Source organism: Peromyscus californicus, unplaced genomic scaffold (assembly GCF_007827085.1).
Source record: "Peromyscus californicus insignis strain IS unplaced genomic scaffold, ASM782708v3 Scaffold_8__1_contigs__length_139910024, whole genome shotgun sequence".
In the NCBI taxonomy this organism is placed as follows: Eukaryota; Metazoa; Chordata; class Mammalia; order Rodentia; family Cricetidae; genus Peromyscus; species Peromyscus californicus.
The window spans coordinates 13075461-13089200 of NW_026294606.1; the positions used below are offsets into that span (position 1 = coordinate 13075461).

The following is a 13740-nucleotide window of genomic DNA, read 5'->3' on the forward strand; positions in this document are numbered from 1 at the left end:
CTACAGGACTGCTGGTGGGGCGGGGTGAAGGGTGGAAGGAAAAGAGATAGAGAGGAAAAAGAGGAAGAGGGAGTTGGGGGAAAGAGGAAGAGGTGGTGGAAGGTGGGTGGGAAAGGAAAGGAAGGGAGAGAGGGGACAAGAGAGGGCAGGAGAGGGAGTGGGGAAGGTGAAGACAGGGGCGGAGCACGAGAGGGCAAGGAGGGAGGGAGAGAGGTTGGGGGTGAGAGGAGGGAGGAGGAGGAGGAAGGGGGAGGGGCGAGGGGAGGGAAGAGACGGGAGGGGGAGGGGAGGAGGCGGGAAGGGAGGGAGAGGGGGTGGGGCCTGCGCGCTCGCCCCGCGCCCACGGTCCCCACGCCGGCCTCCGCGCCCTCGCGTGCCGCAGCATCTCCGCGCTGCCCGGCCTCCTCGCCGCAGCCTCCCTTCGCCGTGCGCCTCTGTCGTTGCTGCCACCATCGCTGCCGCCATTCTTGGCGCGGAGCTGGCCCGGCCGGGCCCCGCCGAGAGCCGCCGCGGGTCGGACGCGCGCTTCAGGTAAGCCACTGGGCCGGCGCGGGAGGAGCGCGCACGGGGCTGGGCAGGTGCGCGGGGCGCCGGGAGCCCCCGCGGTAAACCTAGGGAACCCTGTTGGATCCCCTCCTGGACCCCTCTGGGACCCCGGACCCCTTAGAGCTTCCTCCCCAGATCCTCCCACACTGCTACGACCGGATTGCATTCCCACCTGGATGCCCCCGGACTCCCTCTGCATTCGCACCCAGACCCTCCGTATCCCCCCCTGATTCCCACCCGGATCCCTCAGACCCCCTCTACATTTCCGCGGCGTCCCCTGGACCCTCTCTGCAGTCTCATCCCAGCTCGGATCCCTCCCCGGCCTCCTCTCCCTGGCTCCCGCCGGGCCCTGGCAGGCAGGTGGCTGCTCTGGAGCAGGGACGCTGGACGCTCAGCCAATCGCGGCTTGCCCAGCCAGGCCCTGCGCGCTGGGACCCCCGGGTGCTCGCCCCTTGAGCCGCGCCTGCCAGGTCAGGCCCGGTGCCCCTAGCCGGGCTCCCAAGCCCCGGCCTAACCGGCTTCTATTTCGGTCTCCCAGGCCTTGGCTCGGGCACACCGGATGTGGCGCGGTGCACTCAGACAGGTGCGGCTCACAGGGCAGCCGCCCTAGGGTCGCTACCACCGGGCAGTGGGCGCTACAAGGCTGTGGCTTCCTGGAAGATTCGGGCTGCGTTATTCTAGAACCGCCCGGAACCACAGGCTTCAGCTCGGGCTGCACCTGTTGCTGGCGCCCGGTGATTTGCAGGGGGCTGGTTCTGTCGGGGCTCTGCCAGTCATGGCGTGAAAAACAGAGCAGAGCACGTAGCTGTCCTTTTTATGCATTCGGTTTAGTCCCTCTGTGGGTGAATGGGGAGTCTTGCTTCCAATGGAGCATGTGGTGGGAGGCCTGCCCCTACGTTCTGGGGCGTTTGCCACATGAACTTGCCCTGTTTTTGTTTTGAAAACCTCACTGTGTTGAGCACAGCCCAGGCCCGTGGGTGGCCAGCCTCACACTGGACTCGGGGCCTGTAGCCAGCCATCTGACCCTGCTGTAGGTCTACCAGGCGCTACCAAACGGAAGTTTCCTTCCCAGGGGGGTGCAGTGACACCAGAGGCCTGTCACTTCATATGTGCCCCTGGCGTCCAACTGGTCTCCTGGCTGCCCAGGCAGGGTTATTTGGGAATGTTTACACTGTCCCAGAAGCAGGCAGCCTTGGGCAGTGGTGGGGGAAGATCCCCGTAGCGACTATAATGGCCTGATTGTCACTTGGACCGTTGCTGTCTGTGCACATCATGTCAGATCATCTGTTGAGAAGTAGGAAGTATAGAATGATGAGCGGATGTTTGTGTGGACAAGGACTGTCCTTCCAGACCTTAAGACTCAGGTGTCTGGCTGGTCCACACAGCAAGCAAAACAAAGAAACAAAAGCATGTTGCCTGTACCAATTGCAATTCTGCCCAGGACCCCTTTCTTGCATGGTGTTGTGAGACCCGGATCCAGGGCAAGAGTCAGAAGCTGCCTTCCTGTAATGGGCTTGTTTAAGTCTGTCTGTCCTCTGAAATGGAGCCACGAAGTCCCTCTGTCTACCGAGTCCAATGACTGTCACATAGTCTGCCTTATGGAGACTCCTCCCAGTGGCTGGAGTCTGGGCAGGTGGTAGCCTGCCCTGGACTGAGGGTTGAGGTGCATGCTATGGACCGTGCTGCCTCGGGTCCGGTGGGTCTGGGACCAGGGCAGTGTTTCGGGTGACATCATCCACTTGTGGACAGTTGCTCCTCTGTAGTTTGCTCTTTATGGATGGTGTCCAAAGAGGTCTTCCTCACCCCAGGCATGGTGTGTGGCAGGCCAGTGCTATGGGAATGTGTGCTAATGGACAGAACAATCAATAATGCATCTCAAAGATCAATGGTTTTCTCAAGCCATTTGAGGTGCTTCTGGAGGGAGCCTGCCCTGGGAGGGCTGGGAGGGCTGAGGGACCCAGTGTCCTTTATCTTGATTCTTTTATTGTATGGGGTGAGCCTGGAGCCAGAGCTCCTGGGCTGGAACCTTTGTTACCCCCTCCAGGACATCCCCACTCTACCTGGGTTAACTGGGTAATATCCTAGAAGGGAATTTGGAATTTGCTTCTTGACGGTTGTCAGTTAAAGCGAGCTGCTCCCTTATGTTTAGAATTTGCTGGGTTCAGAGGACTCTTGGAAAAGGTGCTCCCTCTGATTCCTGCAGGCTCCCTGTCCCCCTATCTTCAGCTCCCAGGGAGTTACAGAATGGACATGCTGGTTGCCCCAGGTGGTCTTGGGAAAAAGCTGCTGTTAGCAGTTGCCAGCAGGGGGCAGTTCTCCCTCCCTTGCTTCCTCCCTCTCTACCTCCCTCCTACCTAAGACTGTATATACCAGGTTGGTCAATGGCCTGATCTCCTGTTTCATCCTCCTGAGTGCTGGGGTTACAGGTGTGGGCCACCACACCCAGTTTATTTCTCTCCAATGGTGACAATTCTGGATGGACCACTAGATGGTGGAGGTACTGCTGAGATTTACTGAGGCTGAGGCTGAGGGGAGGGTCCTTTCTGTTCCCTTGGCGAAGAGCCATCCTGAGCTTGGCAGCTGCAGTCTGGACAGCCTGTCTCTGCCATCTCGGTTGAAGACGTGGCTGTCCCTGGGTGACTCAGGGTGTGGCCCAAAGCTAGGCAGGTCAGGCAACGGAGAGGCTGGCTGGACCTCAGTGTAACTCTCGTGCCCGGACGAGATGCAGAAGAAGAAGTGGTAGTCTGTTAGGAGATATGGTTAACCTGGCCGGTCAAGGGGTGAGCTGCTGGGCCTCCCCCAGAGCAGACACCAAGGAGGGAGATCCTTGGGAAGAGCCTATGGCTGTCTTGCTCTTGGGCACTTGCTGTGCCCCTCCCTGAGTCCCTTTGCACTTCCCTGGGATGCCACACCATTGCACATCTCCTGTGGTGACCCTGGCCTGGTCAACAGCTCCACCCTACTTACTGTAGGTTCCCGTCATGTGGTTTAAACTCTCATATACTGTCCATGCGAGCCTTGTACTGCTCCTCTGAATGGCTTCTCGGGGGGCACTTGGAGATTGCAGGCTTCCCAAAGCCTCTGGCAGGAGTCCCTGTCAGAGCTAGGCAGGGAGACAGACATTTTGTGAGTGACAGTGGTGTGTGATTGCTTTATGATCACAGTGTGGTTGTTGTTACCATGAGGGCTCCCGGCTCTCAAGGGTGCTTGGGATCTGCCTCAGATCAGGGGAAGAGTTATGGTGTCTTTTGGGGGCAGGTTAGGGTCCCTGCGTTCACTATTCTTTTCTGGGCTCTTAGTGTGTGCCTTTGAAAGTACTCCATGATTAAAAGTTAATAGTCGCTGAGGGCCGTGTTGATTGCTTATATGAAGAAGCTGCTCAGGGGTTTACTTGAAACTTCACCCTTCAGCACAGTGCATTGACTGGTCCTGTTTACACAAGCAGGCACTTGTGAGTGGAAGTTGTCTCCTGTGTGTACACAGACAGCACATGTGTGTCTGTGAGGATGCTCCCCATATGTTGCGTCAGTCATGGTGCGGCATCTCATGGACCGGGGCTAGGCACTGCTCTTAACTAGGGGACATGGTCTAAGTGCAGACCGGAAGCTGCAGTTAGTCGGAGTGTGGGGGTGGGGCCTGACCGTAGGCGTGAATGTACAAATGTGTGTGAGTGAGTAACAGAGTCAGCGTGGAAGTCTGTGATATTTGTGTGAGGAGATCAGATTAACAGGGTCAAAATGAGAGCCTGTGTGAATGGTGTATGTGGAGGGTAAGTGGGTTCACTGTGTGAGTGACCGTGTGAAACGTGAGAATGTCAGAGTGTGTGTGCAGGTGTGTGTTGTGGAAGTGTGAATATGTGTGCAAACTTGTAGTGCAACTGTGAATGGACACTTGTAGTGTGGAGGCATCTTCCATCTTTTCTTTGGCCCCTTTGCATTGCCAGAATCATTACTCTGGTGCTTGGGCCATTTTTAACTAAAATAAAGGATAGCTGAACAGTCAGTCGTAACTGATGACCGTTAGGTAACCGGGAGGCGAGTAGGATACACTGTGTGGATACCCTGGAGAAAAGGAAGGCTGGCAGCACCCGTGGGGTGGAATTGGTAGTGAGAATCCTTGATGCTTGGAATTGTATGTAACTGAAGCCTTATGAATTATTTATTTCTGGAATTTTCCATTCAGTATTTTTTTGGCTGTGATTGACTGGATAACTGAACCTTCAGAAAGAAAAGGGTGCAGGATGAGCTGCTCTGTTTTTGTGTTGTTTTTTTTTTTAATCCTTTACTTTTCATTACAGCACAGCTTCCTGTGTCTTTCTGCTTCCGTGGCTCATTGTTACTGAGCTGCTCCGTTGTACTTGCTGTGTGCCTCTGCTTTGGCTCTGCACTGTGGCTCTGAGAGCCGTGCATGGTTCTTGTGTGTCAGGACTTGGGCTTTTTGATGCTGAAGGGCTTTATTGGCCGGTTGTACCGTGGTTCGTTTGCTCATCTCTTGGTGGATGTTTGGATTGTTCCCTATTGAAGGGTGAGGGACTAAAACTTCACAGCAGAAGGGCGGATAACCAGGAAAGCACAAGCGTCCAAGAAGAGTCACAGATGGCAGAAGCTTGTGGAAAGACACCCTGTGTCATTAGTCAAAGGAAGATACAAGCCAAGACCACTATGGGACCCACCTCACACTGCACTAGAATGGCTTTGATAAAAGGGCTTGGGGGAATAGCAACTGTTGGTAAGGACTCGGAAACAGTGGAACCCTGGGACATGGTTGGTGGGGGGTAAGATGGAGCTGCTCTTTGAGGAAGCAGTGTGGAGGTTTTTTGGAAAGTTAAACACACAGAACCAAATTCCCTGTGATCCAGCAATTCCACTTCTATGCCCATACCTAAACGAATTGGAACTAGGGACTAAACAAAAGCTTCACACAGTTTATAGCACGGTTCACAAGCCCACCTGTCTATCTGCGGATGAAGTGGGTAAGCCAGATGTGGTATGTGCACACATGGAATATTAGTCAGCCATAGGAAGGATTGGATCACCTCTGTGTGTTGTAATTCAGATGACCCTTGAAACACTCTTAAGTGAAAGTAGCCATAGTTAAGGCAATGTGAGTCATGATTCTTGTTTATAAAATGTTAACACAGGCCAAGTCATAGGATCAGAAACACATCATCAGTTGACCAGGCTGAGGAGATGGAATGGGAGTGGCTGCTTGGTAGTGTGGGGCTTCTAGTTTTCTTCTGTCTTTTAGTACTGTGGATTTGACCCCTGCACCCCCCTTCTTCATTTTTTTTTTTTTTTTTTTTTTTCTGAGACAGGGTTTCTGTGTAGCTTTGGAGCCTGTCCTGGAACTTGCTCTGTAGACCAGGCTGGTCTTGAACTCATAGAGATCTGCCTGCCTCTGATTCCTAGTGCTGGGATTAAAGGCATGCACCACCACCCCCCAGCATGTACCCTCCTTTTTCATGCTAGGCAAGCACTCTACCAACCATTAAGCTACATCCCTGTCTTTAAGCTTTCCTTTTGAGGTAGTGAAAACAGAATAGCTGATCATAGTTGTGCAACGTTGTGAACGTATTGCAAGACACTTTTAAGCCTTGAGGTCATGGTGCACGCCTTTAATCCCAGCACCCAAGAGGCAGAGTCAGGCAGATCTCGGTGAGTTCTAGGCCAGCCTGATCTACAGAGTAAGTTCCAGGACAGGACAGTTAGGGTTACACAAGGAAACCCTGTCTCAAAAAAATAAAAACAAAAAAACAAAACAAAAAAACCCAAAAAACCCAAAACCAAAAACCAAAACCAAACCAAAACAAACAACAACAACAAAACCAGACAGACAGACAAAACAAAAACAAAGAAAGAAACTGAGGCAGGGAGATTGCTGTGAGTTTTGGCACATCACTGCTGGTGAGGACCATTCCTGAGTAAAGACCCTGGGCAACTGCAGCAGTTGACTGATAGCTGACCCGGCTACAAAGTAACTAACAGGAGGGTGGTGTATACAGTGTGGATACACTGGACAAGGGACTGTGGCCCCTGCTCTGATCAGCCAGACAGTGTATAGTATAACCTTGATGAGTCATTTATTCTGGAATTTTATATTTAGTATTTCTAGACCCTGGTTGAAGGTAGGTAACGGAAACTGTGGGAAGCCACAGTTAAGAGACAGTTCTGTATTGCTGGGTTTAAGATTTGTAGTGCTCTTTATGGGGCAAATGTTTTTGTGGGGTCAATATCAATTTTTTTCTTCCAAGTTTGGATTTATTAGTGAAGCCATCAGTCTGAGGTTTTCTTCTTGGTGAGGCTTTTAATTATGAAATTGATTTCTTACTAAGGCTCTTAAGATTGTCTGTTTCTGCTAGGTTGGGTTCTGATAATTTGAATGATTTATTGTGGTAAAACATGAGTACAGTGCAGTCTACCCTGTAAAAAGTTCCATTCTAAGAGTTTCAGTAAATGCTTATGTGGTGGTTTGAAAGAAAATGGCCCCCAAAGGGAGTGGCAATGTTAGGAGGTGTGGCCTTGTTGCAGTAGGTGTGGTCTTGCTGGAGGAAGTGTGTCGCTGTGGAGGCGGGCTTTGAGGTTTCCTTTGCTCTCAAGCTACACTGAGTGGGGCACACAGTTCACTTCCTGTTGCCTGTGGATCAAGATGTAGGACTCAGCTCCTCCAGCACCATGTCTGCCTGCACACTGCCATGTCCCACCACAATGATAATGGACTAAACCTCTAAAACTGTAAGCCACCCCAATTAAACGTCTTCCTTTATGAGAGCTGGCATGCTCAAGGTGTCTCTTCACAGCAATAGAAACCCTAACTAAGACAGCCTGTTGCCTGAGTTCCTGAATTCCATGAGCTTTCTCGGGCATCTTTGAGGTCAGCTCACACGCAGGGTTTGTTTTCTGTTCTTATGAGGTTTCCAGGGTGTCAGGCGAGCCTAACTGACAGTTTGTGGTGTGGAGCCTGGCTCTTGTCACTCCTGCACTTACCTTAGCAGTAACTAGGTGATCGGGTCTGTGTGTGAAGAGGGCCAGCGGGGCGGCTCGCTGGGTAAAAGCACCTGCCACGTAAGCACGGTGACCCGAGTTTTGTCCCTGGGACCCAAGGGGGAAGGAGAGCACACACACACACACACACACACACACACACACACACACAAATAAATAAAAATTTTCTTTAAAGACTGCACTTCTGAGCATTGACTTGTAAAGGTAGGATCAAGGCAAGAATGACCCTGTGGTTCACGGTGGCTTTGAGTGACATGTTCAGTGCTTTTTGGCCATTCTACAAGTCCCCACCTCACCTGTAAACCTGGCCCAGCTCTAACCCACCCTTTACAGCTAAGACCTTGAAAACAGACACCATAGGAAACTTATTCTTGGGGTCCCCAGCCAGGAAGTAGAGAAGCTGAGATTTTGGCTGGGACGTGTGACTTGAGGCCCTGTGTGCAAGCATCCGTGTTTGGTGTCATCCCTCAGTTGCCAAACACCTTTGTTTTGAGACAGGGTCTCTCACTGACCATGGGGCTTGCCAGATAGGCCAGGCTGACTGGCCAGCAAGTCTGAGGGATCCGTCTGGTTCCACCTCCCCAATACTGGGTTTACAAGCACATGCCACCATGCCCAGCTTTTTACGTGGATTCTGGGGACTGGACGCCAGTACTTGTGTTCACAAGGTAAGCACTTTCCCAACCATCTCCCCAGCCCCCCTCCATTGCGTTTTATTTAAAAAAATGTTTTCACCCAGTGTTGAAAAACACTGCCTCCACGTGGCTTGTGGACAGGTTCTGCATAGAGTCAGCATGCAAACACTGAGTACAGTGCTCTGATTTCTACGGTGACTCACTATGACCAAGCACCTTCATCCTGGTTTTCTCCATGTCTGGCTCATCCCTGGGTCCTCAGGTGCCTCAGACACTCAGAGCCTCCAGCAGTGTCTGAGCTCAGCAGACTTGGGCTTGGACCACACTCCAGAAACTGGGTCACAGCGAAGCTCTGAGCAGGCGGAATTGGATCTCTGCTTGTGTTTGAAAACCCAGGGCAGCCAGCGGCTTGGGTTTCAAGTGTGGAATCTGGAGAAATCACCAGCTCCCTCCTGCTGCCCCTGTGAGCGCCTCGCTTTGTCTGTCGTGTCTGGCCAGGAAAAGATCATCCATCCCCAGGGTGCTGTCAGGCTGGCTTGCTTTCCCCCAGCTGGGCCCAACCAGGGAGGTGGTCAGAGCCAATCTTTAAAGTAGATACCCATCTCGGAAGAGCCTGTGGGGAGTCACAGATTCCCATTTATATACAAGTAACCGCTCGTGACTCCGTGAGCTGGAGGGCATGGATTTCATTTCAGCCGGAAGAAACTGTCATGTAAAATGAGCAGAGTCATTTCTGCAGAGAGCTTGAGAGGCTCCACACAGACATCTCACTGTGAAAATGATAGGGACTCAGGCTGGGGAGACGGCAGTTAGCAAGCAGGAAGACGAGTTTGATCCCTAGAACCTGTGCATATATATATATATATGTTATATATATATATATATATATATATATATATATATTACATATATATATATATTACATATATATATATATATATTACATATAACCTATATGTACACACACACACACACACACACACACACACACATATGATTTCCCTGGAGGAGGGGTGGGTGCAGGTGGCCCTGGGGCTTGCTAGCCAGTCGCCAGCTTAGCCTAATAGATAAGTCCCGGGTCCCAGTGAGATACTTTGTCTCAAGAAACAGTCTGAACAATCTGGCCATTGAGATGGCTGAGTGGGGACAGGGTACTTACTACCAAGCCGGATGACCTGAGGTCCATTCCTAGGACCCACATGGTGGAAGAAGAGAACCAACTTCTAAAAGATGTCCTCTAACTTCTACACAGTGATAAATAAATAAATAAATTATAGTATAGAGATTTTAATTAAAAGGTGGATGGAGACTGAGGAATGACACCCAAGGTTGACCTTTAACCCCCCCCCCCCCCCCCACACACACAAAGGAAAATGTTGGGGCACAGAGGACTTGGATGTATGCCCTCCCCTATTTCAGCGAGGAGCCAGCAGAGACTCGATTCCCGTCTCCGAAGTAATGCTGACATCACCAGGGTGTTTCTGCCTGGATCATTTGGGTCTGGACGCTTATGAAACATTTTCTCACACTTCCGTGGTAGCTGCTAAAGATGGAGAGAGGCTTTTCCTTCACCAGCCTGGGAGCTGTGCTTACTGGTGTCACCCTCCTCTGTGGGTGGGCTGAGGACCTCTTTGTCGCCCCAGGACACAGCATAGCTGCTGCCCCACAAGGCATTTTGGAGTGGCTTTTACCCTGGGTCCTAAGTGGACAGGGTGCCTCCTCACAGAGGTGAGCTGCAGCTGCTGGGGATCAGGTCTTCCAGGTGCCGAGGGGTTACTGGTATTTGCTACTGCATCTGGTTTTTCACCTGGGTGCTGGGGCATCTGAACTAGGTCTCCTGCATCTGTCTTTTTACCTGGGTGCTGGGGCGTCTGAACTAGGTCTCATGCTTGCGCCTCAAGCACTTTGCCAAACGAGCCAACTCTCCAGCCCCTGTGCAGTTTGGCACATACAAGAAACTGCTTCTCCAGAGCTGCCAGGCAGGGCAGAGTTCATGGTCAAGACCTTGGCACTCTGCTTGTCCTCTGCCTGTAGAATGACCGGGTGTGGCCAGCCCTCAGCCTCTCCTTTGTATACTTGTCCCAGGGGAAACAGCAAGCACCAGACACATGTCACCTCAAACAGTGATGCTTGCTGATCACTGTGGCTGTCATAGCTCATAGGAGACTGGTCCCTGACCTGGGAGGTGGTTCGTACTACATCCTTAAGCATAATGAAGCTGCCGTTGGACCCACAGGCTCTCATACCTTTACAGTGAGTCCCCTGGCTCTGCATCAAAGTGATGCCTGTCCTAGCTTCCTGTCCCATCTTGGAATCCAAGGACAGCTCAGCAGGTAAGAGCACTTGCTGCTCTTGCCAAGGACCAGAGTTCCTCACACCCCACTTTGAGTGGCTCACAACCACCTGTAAGTCCTGCTCCAGGGTATCTGACACCCTCTTCTGGCCTTGGAGGGCACCCACATTGCCACACACATACACATAATTAATGAAAAACTAAAAATAAAATCTGAGGGAAAGGAACAGGATGGCAGTAGGTCATGGAAACAGTTGCTGACGTCTGCCTCATCCTCGGTGTCCATCTTCCCATCTCCTCCTTTCTGCACCCAGGAGATGTTTGTAGAGTTTACTCCAGGGCAGCCCGTGTCACCGGCCTAATGTGGCTGTGCACAAACAGAGCCTAGTGTGAGGTACTCAGCTCCCAGGTGAGTACTGCCAGCCCCTGGACCCTTCCAATAGCAGAGTTCATGTAGCTGACCTCACTATATACAGTTTTGGAGGTCGGGTCTTCCTGGATAACCAAAACTAGCCTTGAAGGCACAGCCTCCTGCCCCTGCCTCTGGAGACCTGGGATTACAAGTGTGTGCCACCATGTCCTGCTCTGTGTTTCAGACCCTATAGCATGCTCCCAAATGTGTACACAGGGTATCTGTCCATCTGTGTCATTTAGCTGAGCACACAGAGCTTTCGATCTCATGTAAGTTGCGATTCCTAACCCGAAAATCTGAAGGACCCCAACTTCTGAAACTTGGTGTCGGCATGACAGCACAGGCGGAAAATTCCACAGCATAAGACCCAGATATGTGCATGGGATTCAGCTGCGTTGTGGGAGTCACCCTCAGGCTGTGTGTTTAAAGTGCATTTTTGTGTTCAGCTGTGGGTCTAGCCGCAAGATAATCTCATTAAGGAAATCTCATGCAGTGTTTCACTGTAGAAAGACTATCTGAGATTTGAAGCAAGCCCCAAGTGCACGCACGTGTGTGTGTGTGTGTGTGTGTGTGTGTGTGTGTGTGTGTACACGAATCAACCTCAAATCAAAGTTTCCTTCCCTCAGATGCCACTCTCCCCCAGGGAGGGACTGTTTCAGTCGGTGGGGATGACTCCAGGGCACAGCAGCTGCCACTTCTGTCCATCTGTGTCCTAGCCTTGCCCAGTGTTTTCGTCTCTTCCTGCCGTGTTAAAATGCTTCAACAAAAGCAACTGAAAAGAGAACGGGTTGTTTTAGCTCACAGTTCAGAGTAGAGTTCATTATGGCGAGAAAGTCCAGGCGGGAGAGCGTCAAGCAGGTGGTCACATCATATCCATAGTCAGAACAGAGTGATGGGTGCTTGTCAGCGCCCCACTCCCCGCCTCCATTTTATACAGTCCAGGGAGCCCCGCCCCATGACGATGGTCTTCCCACCTCAGTGCAATCAAGATCACTCCTGCCATCATGCCCGGAGCTCTGTCTCCTCTGTTTGGTCAGGCTGGCAACACTAACCGCCTCACACCAGGGTTCTTGGTTCTGGAGCAGTTTGTGCTCTTGGCGCCCAGAGTGGTGCGTGCAGTGACGTGGAATGGAGGTGCAGGGATGTGCCTTACTCAGCCTTCATGACTGAGACCAAAGTAGAGGCGGTGGCTCCCCAGGGAGAGGCTGGGTGGGAGTGTGGGGTGTGAACATGCAGAAGACCCTCCACAGGCTGCAGGGAGAGTGACTAATTTTGCATCATGCTGCATATTATGTTGGCCTGAGTATTGGGACCTCCCTGGACACTGACCTCAAAGGCAATGTGCTCTTTCCTTTAAGAGTCTCTTGTTACGCCTGTGACAGAACATCCCAACTGAAGGGCTGTAATATTGGTGATTGCTTTTCCTAGTTCTGCAGGCAAGGGCAAGGTGTGAGCAGGGCAGCCAAGGGCAAGGTGTGAGCAGGGCAGCCAGCTGTCCTGTCTGCCACTGTCATGTGGCTCAGATGGCACCGGCTGATGAGTAAGTCACTGCAGTCTGTTCCTTGTCACATGGCCACCTCTTCTGTGTCTCTTTTTGTGTATAATAAGGATACCTGTCTGCCCTGAAGGGACCTAGATGACCATTTTGAGATTTTCCACTGAGGCACATCTGCAAACACCCTTTGGGCAAGTCAGGTCACACGCACGTGTGATGGTGGCTCCGTCTGCCTTCCAGCCTCCTGCAGCAGGAGGAGAGGTGAGGGGCACACTCCCTGGGGCCAGACTTCAGGCGGGTGACCTGGGAGGTGGGGACAGGACCTGGCACGGGCGCTGGCCGGCCGTCACCCACCCTGGGATTCATTCCAGTGGAGCTTTATCTGCAGGAAAATGGAAAGCACAGCTCCCCTTGCGCGAGTGGGAAGCTGTGGAAACGGGATGGCAGAGCCTCGAGGTTGGGGAAACAGGAAGGGAGTCTTCTGTCTGCTTTGGGTCAGCTCTCCCTCTGTGGATGGGGTCTCTGCAGAAGTCTTCATGGAATCACCAGGGTGAACAGGAAGTGAGAGGTGCTGACTCATTTTTCCTTTATTTTAATCGAGTTTTTTATTGTTTAGAAAAGGAAGAAAGAAAGCAAAAAGTTTCCTCCCTGATCTGGGTCCTTGCCATTAACAGCTTGCTTTTCTGACACTTTTTCCCCTTTTGCTACCATTTTCAGACGTGAGTGTGTCCTCCCGACGCACACGCACACACACATCCCCAGACCCTTGGTCAAGCTGTAGTGGTTTCTATTCTTTTTGCTCACTGCTATGCTGCAGATGTGTATGTTCTGTGTCATGATGGGCAGCCACATCCAGTCCTTAGAGGGCCGTGTGTTCCTATGTTGCATGCACCCCGCATCTGTTGGCTCTTGGTGGGTGTCTGTCCAATCTGCTACCTCCCTGACTTTTTCTTGGTGCATTTTGCTCTTTAGGCATTGCTCAGCTTAGGTGGCTGCCTGCATGACATGGAGTGGCCCCTGAGAGTGGTGGAGCCCCTTACAGTGTCTTCTGTGGTGTGGTGGGCATTCCTGTGCCTGTCTGTTTGAGCATTCGTATGCATGCATGTGTATCAATGTGTGTATGGGTATGCATGTGGGTACCTGTTTCCTGCCTCTCTCTGTGTATGTGGTTTGTGGACCAGTGTGTGCATGTGCATGCAAGTGTGTGTGCATCCATGTGAGCACCTATTTGTACATATACACACTTGTATGTGCATGCATGTGGGTGCACAGAAAGCTGAAGTCTGCATTCTGGATGCTTTCCTACATTTAACAGACTGTGCTCATTAGCAGGCTCACTGAACTCATTCTCTAGAAGT

The 13740-nt window shown here is 51.9% G+C and overlaps 1 protein-coding gene across 5 annotated transcripts in view; it reads left to right on the plus strand.

Moving 5' to 3' along the window:
• The first annotated feature begins 322 nt into the window (after window positions 1-322).
• The window catches only part of Sema4d (semaphorin 4D), a 106374-nt gene continuing 92956 nt past the window's right edge, over window positions 323-13740 (plus strand). For all 5 annotated transcript variants that reach the window (XM_052728565.1, XM_052728563.1, XM_052728559.1 and 2 more), the window contains exon 1: window positions 323-531. The gene's annotated coding sequence lies outside the window, so the exon portion shown is untranslated. The remainder of the gene's footprint in view (window positions 532-13740) is intronic.